Below are 17,978 nucleotides of genomic sequence, written 5' to 3'. Positions count from 1 at the left end.
AAGAAGATACCAGCAGGGCCAAGAAGGTTGTCAATGTGTTGTGTACACAGGCTAAACAAGGAAGGAAAAAGCTCATCTACAACATCCAGATCAAATCCAGGAGCCGCCAGCCTCCCCTCAGCTTGGTAATAAGGAACAAACCATAGGAGGACCTGCCCAGGCACAAGACTGGCCCGGTTCAAAAAGGTCAAAAAGCAGTGATATTTCCCACACAAAGGAGCAGGACTCTTTAGTATTACGCATTGCAAATAAAGAAAGGAATATATGGATTGAATGCCCGAAATGTGGACCCAATTTAACCACAATTGGCAAGCCAATTTCTCTCGTCGATGAAAAGGAAAAAATCCACATAAGGCTCCTTCAATTAGATAGCGTTGTACCACAACATTGTTCTCCAGTGCCAGGTAAGGGGGGTTACAGTATACCAGATAGCTGCATCTACAGCCCAGTAAAGCTCAAGAGCTACACAAACCTATATCTGTTCACCCAATAACCACTGTAAAGTGACCTTTTTCCCAAAATACAAGTCAAGGGGCCTTTTGGATCAAATAAATAGAGGGACTATGTTAAGCATGGTCAAAGAAATTCCGTTGTTACTTCATATGTTCTGCGCTCCCTACATTGGCTTCCTGTAAGGAAGCGTATCCTCTCTAAGGTTCTGTGTCTTGCTTTCAAGATCTTGAGAGGTATAGGCCCGGAAATTCTATCCAGCTGTCTTTCCTTTTATGTTCCCACCCGTACCCTCCGTTCCCAGGGTCTGGCCCTTGCTGTGGTCCCCAGATTCAGACTTAGTCGTATGGGTGGCCGCTCTTTTAGTGTAAAAGCTGCAGCAGCTTGGAACTCCCTCCCTGTGGAAATTCGCCTGTTGGAGGACCTTTTGACCTTCCGGAGGGCTATAAAAACATTCCTGTTTTAATTGTTCTTTCCGTATTATCATTTTCTTGTTGTGTTATGTACTACCTTGTCTCTGCGCCGGGACGCTCCTTGGCTGGAGTATCTGCGCGCATAATAAATTAATATAACATAACATAACATAACATATTGATTCATCGGATATTCAAACAGTCACTTTTTTAAAGGCATCGGGCAGCGAAGTACCAATGTTGAGTTACCTGGGCAACAGACTCAATAGCCGACCAAGTGTGGGCTGAAAAGGAGTAACAGTCTACAAAATCTGATAAAAACTAAACAATTAGGGGCCGCCTCAATCTTAAAAGGAGCAAGGAGCCAATCAGTTGAATTGACCAGTGCCACTGCAGTCTTCCCAGAATGCACCAGCCCTAACGTTCGATTAGTAAGCCAAGCTTCAACGCAAAACTCTGCCTGGTCCTGGCGCTCTGCTTTTGGTGTACACAAAAAATATATAATTGACAGAAAAAAGGTTCACTTATCCGCCAAATACAGGACATCATTGAGGTCTGTGCCTAGAATATTGAGGGTCTTTCTAAGAAGAAAGATAATAAGGATTTTCGAATCTTTAACAGAAGATTCCACATGGTGCTCCTGCAAGAGACATGGCCCTAAGAAGAACTTGATCTTCCATCATATATATATGTTTCAGTAAACCAGCAACTAAATTGAAATTAAGGGGGCATGCAGCAAGGGGTCTGGCCCTGTACGTGTTAGCGGACTTGAACATCAGAAGAGAAGAAGTAAAAATTGATCATCCTAACGTACAGGCGGTAAGGGTGGGGCAAACATCGAGGTAAAGCAGCTCCACTGCTGATTATAACCGTTATACCATGCGGTCACATTCTAAGAGCTGGGCAATAGGTTGGAAAGTGACCACGAGCCGCAAATGATGAGTTTCAATTTATATATCTCATTCCACAAACTAAGGGCTCCAGTAATAGGCGACTCCATGATGTCCAACTATAAAAAATGAGGTCTAAAATAAACTCCCTTTGGGATATTTGTTCAGCATTCCAATTAAACTCTCACACCACAAACTCCACTCACATTAACATAATGTTATCTGGCAGTATTGTTACGGAGGAGTTAACCAGGTCCCGCACTGTCTTCATGACAGACAGTGTAGACTTTCTCGTTTTACATGTAGGATATTTTAACTGCACCAAGCGAGAAGAGAAGAAAACCCAGAAACAATGAGGGACAGGCCTGTTAGCATCATAATTATGGTATGCTCAAAATAAAGTTTTTTTTTTCTGTATGAATTTAAGAGCCTAAAAACACGAGGTATCCACTTAGCTTAATGGGCTTAGATCGGCTTTATATTTCAGAATGTCTAAAGAGTGGAGACGTGTCCCCTCCTAACATCAATGCAGTAGCGGGATTTGTTTACATTATATTGCCTCCCGGAAAAGGAGACTTTTTGCATTGAAGATCGACCTGTGTGTACCGTGGTGGGTACCTAGCGCTTTTATATTACTAGCACCAGTTGGAGAGGGATTTCAATCTCCTTGCCTTCAATATTGCTTAGTGAGATCTTGGGGATAAACCAGCTTATCTTTATATCCCCTACTATAAATAAATAGGTGGTTGTTTTATTTATAACCCGGTAGGGTCACGATGAGAAGTGTTATAAAAGACTTCCAGCAGAATTGTTATGAATGAAATGTTTATATCCTAAGTAGACCGAGGCAATTTACACATAGAGGATAGAGCCTGATCAGCCTAAACCCACCAATCTAACAAAATATTTTGTTAATACTTGATTTTCTGGCAACTGTAAAATTTATCCGGTGACAACTGAGTGAAGTTTGTGGTGTGAGAGTCTAATTGGAATGCTGAACAAATACACCAAAGTGAGTTTATTTTAGACCTAGTGTCTTAGTGGTGTCCTGTCCCTTTGGTGTGTTGGACCCCTCTCTCTTTTCTAGAGAGCAACTATAAAAAATTACAGTGGATGGTATCTAGTATTGAGAAGGTTGAGCTTCAAGTGAGAGAACTATGAGAAAATGTATATGATGTCAAACAAAATCTTCTGGGTCATTGGGAACAATTCTCAACTCTTTTAATAGAGGAACATGCTGGTCGCCAATCAGTAACATCGATTATACCACCAACTTTTACAAGGAAAAATTCAGTCAAACTTATAACAACAAAAAAGAAGCTGAATCACGCATGAAGGGTATTAAGAAAAAACCTGAACGCAAAAGACTGGAGCAAGATTTTACCAAAGCTGAGATCGCTTTACAACAAAGAGGTATGGCTCCAAACAGAAACAGAATTAGACCGGTACCGGTGTCAAATCCTCGATGCCTCAAAATGACAAGACTCTAGAGAATTCTGGAAATTAGTTAATTATTCCATCAGCTGTAAATCCCTAGGCTTGGCATCAAACATCTCAGAAGAAACTTAGAGCAAACATCTAGGAGCCATGTACATGGGCAACATGTCTACAACTGGGTCCTAAAAATCTGTCACCAATAATATCACTGGGGCAGCCCCATCCATGGCAATCTACCCTAGATTGGTGGAGAAAATCATCTGCAATACTCACAGGGCTGGGGCCCCAGGACCAAATGGCATTCCCCAAGCTCTTTACAAATTGAAACTGCAAAATTGGACAGAGGACTTGGCAATTTATTCAATTACATTCTTTTTAGCCAAATAATCCCAGATAACTGGAGGGGCTCAATATTGTCCCCTATTCACAAAGCCGGCCAACCTGCAGATCCTGCCAATTATCGGTTGATAGGTCTTTGCCAAATGCCTGCTGGTTGAGCTTAATGATTGGGTGGAAGCTAAATATCTGTTGGCTAGAAATCACACTGGGTTTATCAAAGGCCTAGGCATATCCATCAACACTCTGATGTTGGCCCTTATGATAGAACAAGCAATGCGGCGTTCAATTAATCTTCATCTGTGTTTTGTTGATTTTTGTTCAGCTTTCGAGACAGTGCAGAGGAATATTCTATGGGGTAAATTAATAAATTGGGATTTTTCATCTACCTTACTTAGAGCAATTCAATTACTGTATACAGATAGACGGACTACAGTTAGGTGGGTGAAGGCACAATAATATCCCAAAAAAATCCAACTATTAATGGCCTAAAACAAAGCTGCGTCTTGGCCCCACTCCTGTTAAATTTTTACCTCTCTGACATTACCCATGTCTGAACATAATCAATTCACATTTCCAGTCGGTGGAGGGCTTTTACTTTTCCCAATTGCTGTACGCTGTTGACATTCTCTTACTTAGCTATCCCAAGGTGGGGCTCCAGAGTGTAATTAGTGAAACTGCCCAGTATGCCTTGATTCAATGTGCATACGCATTCCTGATGAGGAATGCGCATGTGCAGGCTCCCACACATGCGCAGTTCCAAGAAGAAGGCTATACAGACAAGGAAGATGACCCCGCGATAAGGTAAGTTTTTTTAATCGTTATTTTAGGCTTTAATGTTGTTCAATATGGCGGGCGGGCAGGAGGCGGCGGGCGGGTGCCACGTAACGGAAATATGCAGAGAGGCAGGGAGATTGGTTCAATATCGGTGCCTCTCCGCGAAAGTCCCTTACGTGACTTCCGCCCACCCCTACTAGAGACAGCCTTTTTAGGCCGAGTCTAGAGGCAGCACACATGCGCTGCTCTGCAAGTTGTGCTGTACTCCCTCCGTGGAGTTTGAACACACCCATCACAAACACACAACTTTTCATTGGTTGTTTGCCCGCCTTTATAACTTCTATAGTTTTCGTTAGTAAATAGAGTGCATTTGTCCCGCCTAATGGCTGCTTTGTTCCCACCCTGGCGAAGGGCCCAGCTACATGGATCCTTTAGATATAGGCAATATATAGTGTTCTCACACTACTTTTTCTTTTGCCTCGGCTTTCAGGTTCCAAGCTATGCTGCAATCATGGATACCATCCCTGTTAACTTTGCTCCCGCACCCCTCCCACTGTAGTTTTTGTTCCCTTTAATCTCGCCCCTTCTGTTGTTTATGTTTAATTTCTTACCGCTCACTCTCCCTTTGTCTGTGTTAACTTTCTTCCCGCCCTCCTCCCGTTATCCATAATAAATTGCCAGCCGTTAGCTTAATGGGGCCGCCGAATCCCTGGCAGCTTGCGCAACAGGCGATCTGGAAGAGACTGAGGCCATGCTACAGAGCAAAAGCGGAAGAAACCTACTGAATAACACCTGCATCTATGGCATCAACACACTGTTGCAGGGATTCTGCACATACACAGAACTATGTTCAGGAAAACAGGACCTCAGTGAATAGGGTTGTACCAACCTAACACATTAGTTCCCAAAATCCCCTCCGACGATCTATAGTGTCTCCTTTATTCTCCTCCAAATATCAAAAAGCTACAAATGATTAGATAACCCAGAACACAACACTACCGACTCTCTCAGGAATCGCAAGAGTAAGACGTACGCTTTCGCTCACACACTCGTACTTGTCTTCAATAAGAATTGTCAGAGTCACTGAAAAAATTCAAAATGTTTGTTTTAACTATCATGATCTACAATACAGTATACAAGCACTACCAGCAGCAAAATGCAGAAACTCAGCACAGTTAGCATTGTTACAATACCATAGAATACAAAGAAAGAAGTCATTTTATAAAGACTGTGGAAAAAAGGGCAATTAGGCCTAACCACCTTTCCCTTGACCAGAAGAAGTTTATTTTCTATAAAGGAAGACCTCTGGGCTTTGACAGCAGACCCCATACCCTAAAGCCTGATTGTAAGGTTTACATTATAGGAACAGCGGAGCTCTTCTCCATGGAACGGCTTTCACCAAGTGTGTTAAAGCAACATGCAACAACGTAATATCAAAGCACAAGCCTTAAGTAATGCAGCTGTGTGTAGCATGTTTTGTCTAGGTGGTAGGGGCTGACCAAAATAGAATAACAAGGGGCATTGTTTATCGACCTTGCACATCGTGGTCAGACTAAACTCCAGGAAATGCAGAGAACGCGAAAAGCAGCCCGTTCTCATGTGAAAGGCACAAACAGATTTGTGCAAAAACAAAGTCATGTAGTAACGTGCGCAAAAGCAGCATCATGGCAGCCAAGCTCATGCTAACTTAGCATTGTCAACAATGTCCCTAAGGGCCATATAACAACACTTCAACAGGTGAGGTACGTCATGGGTTACATGATAATGTGCCATCACAGCCATTGTAAAAGACTTCACTGCTTTTAGCGAGTTTATTTAAAATTTTGATTCATACAAGGTGTAGTGCTGGTGTGGATATGAGAACTAATGTAACTAACCTGCTTAGATCCTAAAAGCCTGCTTAAGTAAAGGTCTTGTTCCGAGCTCTGCTGCTATATTGGACTGTTGTCTGTGTTGCGTAGATTTCAAACATACCTGAAAAACTGAGTCACAATACACCACAGATGCGAAATCATGATAGGCAGTTGCTAAAGTTTACCTTTGGAAACACACATTTCTATACTTAGAATCACCTAATGTTATGAAGTCACTCCGGGCTATTATACAGGACAACTGCTGCAGTGAGTCACATGTGAGCTACTCTTTTTAATAGGGACTGTGCACTTCGTTTTTTGGCCAGGAGAGGGAGTAAAGTTTTATTCAAACAGTATTGTTAGATTTCAAGTTTGTGAGGCCTTTACCTGCAGAAGTCCAAAGTGTGGATTGAGCCTGTCTGTCTTCTAGAAGATTCTGAACAGGAGAAGGAGCTTCCATCTCCCTGGCTAGCAAACCTTGTCTGAGGTTGCTGGGACTCTATATAGTCTGCTAGTGGTTGGTACATGTATACACTGATTGGTGGTTGTATTTGATGTTTCTATTGGATTGGGTTAGTGTCCTCATTGGTTGGGTATTTGAGTGTTCTGATTGGTTTCTGGGTCTGTGATTCAATCAATGTACGGTTGGGACTAGGGCTAGGGTTATGATTTTAATTGGAAGTAGGGACTAGGGCTTCCTGTGTTATAGGTTGTTGGGACTAGGGTGGAACTAGGGCAAGGGTTAGGCCTTGAATTGGAAGTAGCGATTAGGGCTTCTGGTGTGATTGGTTGCTGCACTAGGTGTGGGACTAAAAGTAGGGTTAGGCTTTCTATTGGGAGTATGGACTAGGCTTTCTGTCCCATTGGTTGCTTGGACTTGGGTTGGGACTACTGGTAGTGCTAGGGCCTCTTTTGGATGTAGAGATCAGGGTTTTTTAACTGATTGGGTGCTTGGACTAAGATTGGCTGTAAGGTCCTGATCTCCTATTGGTTCTAGATTTTTAGGGCTAGTGTTGTGATTGGATAGTGTTAGGGCTGGGGTTCCCATTGGCTGACGGGGCCACCTGATTACTAGGGCTATAAAAGGTCAGGGTTAGGGCGTCTCAGCCCGGGCGTTGAGGCTAAGGGTGGAAAGGACAAGGGCAGTTGCCTGTTTGAGCCTGTTAAGGGTAGAGAGGAAAAGGGATGTTGCCTGTTTGAGCCTGTTCGAGACTGGTCGGGACCTGGGCCAGAAATGCTGCCCCTTTTCCCAGTTAGCAATACCCAGCCTTCACCATCTACATCCACAAACAGAGCATTACACTCACACCAAATGTACACCACACACGACACTATGCACAGATTAATGTACCAGCATGCAGTACAAACCCAACCAAACCACATCTATACACCCTACTATCCCAACTACCACACATATCCACCATCACCTACAAACAGTACACAACTCTATCCTATACCACTAACCAATACACTCATCACTAACACAACGCCAATCAACACCATACATAACTACATCCCATCCAGATACATGCTCCCTGATGTAATTACACCTAACAGACCACCTTTTATCACTAACAAACATAAAATCGGCCTTCCATCATTTGTCCAACAAACACCCTCCTCTCCCTTCTACCATAATAACACTAACACACAACACACACACTGCAGACCACCCCACTTTTTAACTCTTGCAACAAACCAGTCTAAGACAAACACTCTAACCTCTACTTCATTCCCACCGACACACCATATACACTCTACTCATAAATACATCACCACCCCCTCTACCGGTCAACCTCCTCTCACAAACAAGGTTATACAACCAAATCCATTGCATGAAACATATACATCAGCACCCCTTTTCACTACTCCTCAAAAACAAAACAAATCACACACAACAGCACAAGATCTTCAAAGCGCAACATCTCATAATACTTACCATCACAAAATACAAACATACATCCACCTTTCAAACCACACAAAGAAACAAACTCCAATGCCACGCTTTCTCTCTCCCACCACACCTAACACAGATACAACCGCACAACAACTCTCTTCTAACCGCCTCTCATCCATTGGACAATTAAGAACCTTACTACATGACCCGCATGCTGCACCACCACCCCAGACTCATACACCTTCCACATTAAACACACACAAACAATATACGCAACATGCCATACCTCACAACTTCGCTTCCCCATGTCTACTTCACAACAATGTAACACCACGAAAACAACACAGCACTCCAACTCACTCTCAAACACCATCTCCACCACATACACATGCAGACCCATCAAAATGCCTTCTTAGCATGCTGGATGAGGAACATGATACAGAACAGCTACACGATTGCCATCGTAATACAGCTAATGCCAGCTCTAAAAACACACCTGCTACAAACCCACACAATACTGATCACTCTTCTACAAAACAAAGTCTCACTATGACCAAAGGCCACTCTCTAAACTGTCTACTAATAAATGCTCAATCCCTCTCTAAAAACAAGCACCACATCTACGACCTTCTCACAGATGCAAAACCAGACATACTATTCATAACCGAATCATGGTTGGGAGAGGATATGGCTCCAGTCCTGCATGAAGCCATTGCTCTAGACTATCAAACAACCACCCAAAATCGTATATTTATTTCGAATGAGAGTTCATATTGAAATTTCACTTACTCACACGCACTGAGGGATTCGATCCGCTGCAGACAGTCCTGTGCCTGCTCGCCCAGCCCGACCCTCCAGCCAATCACAGGTGCGGAAGGCGGGGCTGAGCCAGAAACAACCAGGGAGGCGAGCGGTTAGCGCTCTAGCTCTCCCGTTCTCGTGGGTATAAAGCACCTCGTCGGCACAACGCGCAGTGTTGACGCGCAGTGTGGCGCCTATTCCTGCGCCTAAGACGAGCCGAAGACCAGCCCGTCTGCGCCCGTCCGCGTCAGGACGGGGCTAGGGGCCGGGGGGTATGGCGTCCATTGGTCTTCCCCCTGTACTGACCCCTCGTCTGTACATACGTACTCTAGTCAGTCCTTATCGGATCTGGGCAGGTATGTTTCTACACTGTGCCATTATAGGGCTGATTGCTGTTATGAGGGACCTTTTTCCTGCAGGGCTTGCTGTACTCAGTTCACCAGTAGTACTGTCATAAACCCCTGTTACAAACAACTGACCGCTTCTGAATTTAATGAACACTCGATCTATACTATTGCTAGCCCTCCTAATAACCCCCCTCTAAACTGTAAGAACGTCTTGTGCAATGTACGATCATTAGTGTCTCACGCCATTCAGGTTTGGGACCTTATTACATCTGTGAGCCCACATTTCTGTTTCTTAACGGAGACTTGGCTGAAGCCCCACACTGTTCCAGCCATAACTATGGGTGTGCCGGTAGGGTACAAGATAGTGAGGATGGATCGTCCTATTAAAACTGGTGGGGGGCTAGCCATCGTTTTTAAACAGGAAATGGAGGTGGTGGTTATTGAGACTGTATGCAACCCACAAATGGAGCTTATGATTTTTTCCATTAATCCCTGCGCTAAGGAATCCAGGAAAGGAGCACTAGTTTATCGGCCTCCGGGCCCTGCTGGGAACTTCTCTATTCAACTTGTGGAAGCACTTGCCCCCCATATGCAAATGAACACTGATTTCATTTTGGTAGGGGACTTTAATGTCCATTGTGATATTGCGACATGTCTTGAGGCTCAGACCCTCCTGGCTGACCTGTCCACACTTGGGTTTAAGTTGGTAAATCAGGGACCGACACATGTAGCGGGTCATACTCTTGACCTTGTGCTACACAACTCCTCCCACATAAATTGTCTCCCTCCGTACCAGGTTGACTGGACTGACCATGCTATTATCGAATTCCACACTTGCTCCAACTATAAGACAAAAGGTATTCGGAGGAGCATGGCAGATGTCAGAAGACCCTGGAACAAACTTACTCCTGAGGGTTTCAGGGAGAATTACTTAGAACCTAACTGGGCTGGAGTTGGGGATAATGTGACCTCAGCTTTAAATAAATTTAATGAAGCTATAACTACAACCATTGATTGTGTTATTCCTTTGAGGACATACAAACCACGGCCTGCCTCTAGACAAGAGGTTTGGTTCACAGAGGACCTGAGACAGCTAAAGCTCACTACAAGGAAGCTAGAGAAACGATGGAGAGCCACTCGGAAAGTTGAGGACAAAGATATTTACAGGGCCTCCCAAAAAAGCTACCATAAAGCTCTCCGGGCTGCGCGAAAACATCATATCGCAGCGCAACTGTCAGCAGCCGGTAAGAACTCTAAAGTTCTCTACCAAATATTACAAACCTTTACTAAGCCCTTGGCCTGTGAAACAGATGGGACTGAGTCTCAAGAACTGTGTAATAACATATCACAGTTCTTTGTCAGAAAAATTGATGGTATCTATGCTAAGATCTTAGCCTCAAAATCGACTGCTAGCAGCCTTGACTCTGTCGATAATATACCTAGCTTAGTAGGTAATAAGATCAGTAAACTTAAGGAATTCCCACCGATATCTATGGAGGAGATGATCACCTTAATCACTCAGACTAAGAGTGGGTGCCCTTCAGATATCATTCCAGCACGTGTCATGGCACTTTTGAGTGACGAGCTGGGGGTTGGAATCCAACAGGTCATCAATCTTTCTTTGAGCACAGGGGAAGTCCCCCTTGGTTGGAAGCAGGCTCTGGTAAGACCACTACGGAAAAATAACTCCACTCCGTGGACAGACCTAACTAACCTTAGACCCATCTCTCTCCTCCCTTTTTTAGGGAAGCTTACGGAGAAGTTTGTGAACGGGCATTTGTCTAGATACATCGAGAGTGCAGGGGTGCTTGATCCTTCCCAGTCGGGGTTTAGACCCAGGCACAGCACAGAGACTGCCTTACTGTCCGTCGCTGACGATCTTCGTATGCTACAGGATAAAGGGTTCTCCGTTATCCTGGTGCTCCTAGATCTGTCAGCGGCGTTTGACACTGTCTCTCATGAGATCATGACCTCCAGACTAATTGACATCGGTCTGGAAGGTAAGGCGCTGGCCTGGTTAAAGAGCTTTTTTACCAACCGCACTCAGAGAGTCATACTGGGTCCATACCAGTCAGAGGAGGTTGAGATCTCAAAGGGGGTGCCACAGGGCTCCTGTCTGAGCCCAACGCTTTTTAACATCTATGTGGCCCCCCTAGCTAACATCATGAGATCTCATGGATTCATCCTTGTATCGTATGCAGACGATACCCAACTCCTCTTTCCCTTTAAAACCTTGACCCCTGAGGTGCGTAACTCCTTTGCACAGGGAATGGAAGAGGTGGCGCATTGGATGGCAGCAAATTTCCTCCAGTGTAACGTCTCAAAGACTGAGGTTATGCTCTTTGGGGAAGCCAAACGACTGTGGACTCCTGACTGGTGGCCTCAAGATCTAGGCCCAGTCCCCGTACCTAGAGTCGTTGTGAAAGATCTAGGAGTCAAACTGGATCAGGAGCTTACTCTTAAACATCATACCAACCAGATTGTAAGCTCATGTTTCCATGTTATTGGTCTTCTCCGACGGGTATTTCCCATGTTACCTGATACAACAAGGAAAACACTAGTACAGTCGCTAGTGTTAAGCAGACTGGATTATTGTAACGGTCTGCTGCTGGCCGCCAATGAGGATGTCATGACCAGATTACAAGTCGTGCAAAATACTGCTGCGCGACTTGTTTTCAATGCCCCAGCCCGTACTCCCTCTATGCCACTTCTAAACAAACTCCACTGGCTTACTGTAAGACAGAGGGTGTTGTTTAAAACATGCTGCACCATTCACAAATGCCTCATTGGCAAAGGTCCCGACTATCTGACCAAAAAGTTCCTTCCCTATACCCCCTTGAGGTCCCTCAGATCTGGAGAGCAACAATTGTTATGTGTCCCCAGGTTCTGGAAATCTAGACAAGGGGGAAGGGCTCTGTCAGTAGCTGGACCAAAGCTGTGGAATGATCTTCCCTATGACATCAGAGTGTGTAAGGAACATCTTCCTTTTAGGAAAAAATTAAAAACGTTCCTGTTCAACTATTAGCTCTTTGGGGCATTTGTTACACATTCGGTTGAGTTTTTGTTCACAGATGATGCCAAAGGCGCGGAGATACTCCTTAGGGAGTCGAGTTCCTAGCGCGTTACAAGTCTGTAAATAAATAAATAAAATAAATAGCCAAAAAGGGAGGTGGTCTAGCTGTTGTATTCAGGCAAACAATACATATCACTAAAATTGACGACATCTCCATAAAGAATTGTGAGGCTCTTCTAACAAGATGCAATCCTACACGGTCTTCCTCCTGTAACTTTCTGCTCCTTTACAGACCTCCACCTAGCAAGGCGACATTCCCGGAGGCACTTCTAGACACAGTTTCAAACCTGATAACAATACACTCCAACCTATGCATTCTGGCTGAACTCAACATTTGGTTTGACAAACCCAATATGACCCATCCAAAAACAATAATCACTGGCCTAGATGTACTGAACCTGCATCAGATTGTCCACCAACCAACACACACCGCTGGACATATCCTAGATGTCACTTCTGCTAATACTGAACTAGTTACCTTTCAAACTAGAACTCCAGTCACATGGTCAGACCACCACTTGCTTGCTTTCCAACATAAAACAACACTAAGGGACTCACCTAAAACTACCTTACATTCATCCACCTATCGGCCGTGGAACAAACTCAATTTGGAACACTTAGAAACACAACTAACATCAAGTACAAATCTGGAAACAATACATTCTGTTCAAAATCTATATGAGTGGCTACAGGAAGCTTTTGAAATTCCTGATACCACTCAAAACCACACAACAGAATAAAAACGCCTTGGAGAAACATAGAAATAAAAGACATAAAACAACAAATTAGAAAGCTGCAATGTACCTGGCTCAGCACTAACCCTTGTACAAAACAACAATCCAAGAATACTCTAACCAAGTTTCTCTGTTCTTTTCAACACATCCCACACAATGAATTTATGGACCTGGTCAAAGCAAACAGGCCTGCCGGCAGCCCTTCTGACTCCTGTCCACGTCAACCTTTCAAGACAATTTTTTAACAACCTCTTCTGCCACTCCAGTAATAAGAATCATCAACGATTCCTTCACTACCGGAATATTTCCAGAAGAGCTAAAAAAATCACAAATATACCCTTCAGTGAAGAAAACAAACTTGGACCCATTACAAATGGACCTTTCCTGGGCAAACTGATAGAAAGAGCAACGTTCGCCCAGATGTCACAATTCATTGAAGAGAATGACATACTTTCAGACTTCCAAACAGGATTCCGTCCGGGAAGAGCCACTGAATCTGCTCTCCTTGCCATCTGGGATGGCCTGAAGAATACAGTTGACCGAAGCGGGGTTGCTGCGCTACTCCTCTCGGACCTCTCAGCTGCCTTTGACACGGTTGACTATGAAACTCTGAAACAAAGACTTAATGAAGCTGGCATAGAGGGAACTGCCCTAAACTGGATCGTGTCCTATCTTCGAAACTGAACTAATGTCATCTATACCCCTCCTTTCACGTCCAAACCGTACTCCACAAAAGCAGGGGTCCTTCAAGGTTCTTTCATCTCGCCCATCCTTTTCAACATCTACATGAAGTGCTTACCAGTAATGATCAATAAATGTCACCTCACGTGCTATAACTATGCAGATTACACGCAAATACCCCTTCAACTGGAATGCCCCAAAAACATTGGAAAATCACCGATTTCCAGCTGTCTCCGAGCCATGGATCAGTCAATGACTTGGAGCCATCTCAAATTGAATGCTTCAAAAAAAGAAGTACTAACGTGTGGCGATTAGAAACATTACAAACTGCTTGCCGCATGGCCTAATGAACTGGGATCACCGCCTAAAGTATCGAAGGAAGTAAGAAACCTCGGAATGACCATGGACTCCAAGCTGTTGAGGAATGCCTGAGTGGATAAACTAGCGAAATCAAGCTTTGTCACTATAAAAACGCTGCAACAAATTTTCCCTCATTTGAGATTCCTGCACAAGGTCCAAGCTACCACCTCCCTTGTTCTGTCCAAACTCGATTACGCCAATAGCCTCTACCAAGGATCACCTTTAACGACCATGAAAAGACTACAACAGATTCAGAACTCGGCTACCAGTTTACTCTTACATATCAAACCGCGAGACCACATCTACCCTGCCTTGAAAGCCCTGCATTGGTAACCGGTTGCCAGAAAATCCTCTTCCAAGATGCTTTGTATCACCCACAAAACAAAACATGAAATGAGACCTCTTTTCATCAGGAATAAAATCACCAAACACATTCAACAGAGGAACTTCTGCTCTAAAGGAGCATCTGGCCTCAAAATCCCAAGATACAAGAAAATGCATGGGTGCCACAGCCTTCTCTGTTCAAGCAGCCAAACTATGGAACTCTTTACCCCCCAACATAAGATAGACCGACAACCACCTTATCTTCAGAAAACTACTCAAGAATTAGTTCTTCCCCACATAAGCACCATCCTAAACAGAAATTCACAGCATATCCCTCTGAATGTATGCAATTGTTTTCACTATAGATATGTACCTATCTTTGTGTATTGCAGTGTATAAACATGTAGAGCAATTATGTTGTTGAGAAAAAAAAAAATCATCTTTGGTCTACATGTACTTACTTCCACTGTGCATCTATGTACCTTCCATGTACTTGGACCTGTGTGTGACTTTTCTCCTGAAAAAGTATATTCAATGCACTACCCTATTTCTCATCCTGTGCCTCTATCAATATCTTTAATCTACATATACTTACCTCCTTTATGTATCTATATACTTTCAATGTACTTATGAATCTATATATTTATCACTTTCTTCTAATTTAGCATTTCCAATGCACTACCCTATTTCTTAGCCTATACTTCTCTCAATATATCTTCTAGTCCAACATTCTGACTCATCTCAAACTTCTTTATACTACTCTTTCCAATGCACTACCCTATCTCTCATTCTATACATTTATCATATATTCTCTACATCCACTCTCTCATTTATCCCAAACCCCATACCACTACTATGATCCCCAAAATAACCCTTTCTAGACTTTCTCCTACTCTACCCCTCCTTGCCTCATCTGACACCTCTTTTACTAACCTTTCTAAACTCTTCCCTCTGAGTCTTCCCCTCCAAAACTCATGTTTACTCATCCAAAAGCTTCCTCCTCCTGCTAAGACCTTACAAAAAAAATCCTTCACTCTTTTATACAGCCACTATCCTTTTCAATCAAAAGTAACAGACTAAGTTGTTCACTGCTCAAATTCCATATTCAACTAAACTAATTCACCGCTAATCCTCTATGGGTTCCAGAGTAATTTGTATTGCCAGAGTGTATGCAAGATTTAACTGTGCTGAGAGCTCATAGAGTACCCGGACAAGTCTATCCGAATTAACGTATCCTAGAACTATTCTGGGCAAATTTGCAGGCTATAGGATTAAGGAGGTGAATCTCGCTGAGGCATTTGGGGGCATATTATCAAGAACGGTGTTAAACATTATCGCCGGTTTAGCGGCAGAAAACTGCCACTAAAGCAGCGATAATGGGCTTGATAATATGCAATACAAGCCTAGGTTCACACCAGAACATGGACTGCTATTGGAATTCTCAAGGGCATATTATCAAGTCTATTTTCGCCGCTTTAGCTGCAGTTTTCTGCCGCTAAACCGGCGATAATTTTAACGCCGTTCTTGATAATATGCGCCTAAAAGAGAAAGTATTTTGAGCACAGAACAAATTCTCTTTCTGCATTTTCTCTGACATGACGGTGAACTCCGCACGTTACTGCAATGTCATGGAAAAGGAGCACGCACCCATAGCTCATCTTTCAAGATTAAAAGTGTTGTATAAAGGGACATATCAAATGTTTAATCTGGTTCAATGTTCTACTTGTCTTTTGCAGTCTATAGGCTGAGCACATAGGTGGGGTGTTTTCGGTGGAGGTCGACATGAGGGGCACTTTTCTAGAGTGCTAGGTGGCGATAGACAATCGGGTGCAGATTGGGCAGGTGGAGAAGGGCAGTGGAAGATTCAACTTGGGGGCATTTATGTAATTTATGTATGCAATACTTTTTGTGCATTTTACTGCATATTTTGCAGGGTTTCGTATTTGCAGTATAGTGCTCTGGGTAGGGTTGTATAGAAACATGTTGTGCATGATGTCAGGGTGATTGTGTTAGGAGGCAAACAATATCATAAATTAGTTAGGGGAGAGTTTGTGACTTTCTCTTCTATGAGCTGCAATGCTGAGGCTGTCTCATTAAATATTAACGAGTTAAACCATGAGGGGAATAAGTAGGTGGCAGAGGCTTGGATAAAGGAGCATCCTCCAATGGTTACTTCCCTGCAAGACACTCACATCACTGCTAATAAGTTATCTAAGTTCTAAGGACCGCACCGGCCACACAGGAGGAGGAATCGCTATCGTCCATAAGAAGTCAATCCGCATCTCAACCAGCTCTGACGCCAATCTCACCAACTCTGAACACCTTCACTTCCAGATCCACATCGACCCCAAGACCACACTCAGAGGCACCCTCCTCTACAGACCACCAGGACCCCGCGCAAAATTCAGTGAAGACATCACGGACTTCATCACTCCTCACGCACTCCCCTCCAAAGACTACATCCTTCTGGGAGACCTCAATTTTCACCTTGAAAAGATCAACGACCGCAACACCACCACCCTCTTGGACAATCTCGCCAACCTCGGACTTAAACAACTGGTCACATCCCCCACCCACATCGCAGGTCACACGCTCGACCCCATCTTCACCTCCAGCAATCATGTCTCCTTCAGCCACACTACGGAGCTCCTCTGGACTGACCACAGCTGCGTTCACTTCACCTACAACAAACCAAAACCCACCAACCACCTCCAACCAACTCTGCAAAGAAACTGGAACAAAATCACCACGGACCAGATCTCCGCATCGCTCCTTCTAAACACCCCAGCCCACTCTTCTAACGCAAACGAAGCCGCCACCAACCTCACCCTATGGTTATCCAACACCACCGACACCTTAGCACCACTGAAGAAACGTCAAAACAAACCTGCCGGCAAGAAGGCCTCATGGTTCAACGATGATCTTAAGAAGTCCAAGAAACTCTGCCGCTCCCTCGAAAAGGCCTGGAAAAAAGACCCAACTACTAGCACCAAGGACGCCTTCAAAAACGCCACCCGCACTCACCACCAACTAATCCGTAAGGCCAAGAAAACAGCATTCAAGGATCGACTTGACAACAACGCCCACAACAGCAAGGAACTTTTCAACATCGTCAAGGAATTTTCAAATCCCTCGGCCAACTCCAACGACATCACCCCCTCTCAAGCCCTCTGCGACTCCCTAGCTTCATTCTTCCACAACAAGATTGCAGACATCCACAACAGCTTCAACAACCAACCCGGAAACCAACCCACCCTACCTTTTGCTGAACATTCTCCCCCCGTAAACACCCTTAACAACTGGAACCCAATCTCCACTGAGGACACAATCCGCCTGATGAACTCCATCCACTCAGGATCCCCCACAGACCCATGTCCTCACCACATCTTCAACAAAGCAGACTCCGTCATAGCACCGCACCTCCGAGACGTCATCAACAGCTCCCTCAACTCCGCCACCTTCCCGGAAGACTGGAAACACGCTGAACTCACCGCCCTTCTGAAGAAACCCACAGCGGACCCCACCGAACTCAAAAATTACCGCCCCATCTCGCTCCTTCCATTCCCGGCCAAAGTCATCGAGAAAGCTGTCAACAACCAACTCGC

The sequence above is a fragment of the Lissotriton helveticus genome, chromosome 2_2, assembly GCF_964261635.1.
Source record: "Lissotriton helveticus chromosome 2_2, aLisHel1.1, whole genome shotgun sequence".
Classification (NCBI taxonomy): domain Eukaryota; kingdom Metazoa; phylum Chordata; class Amphibia; order Caudata; family Salamandridae; genus Lissotriton; species Lissotriton helveticus.
This window is presented reverse-complemented; position numbering follows the sequence as displayed.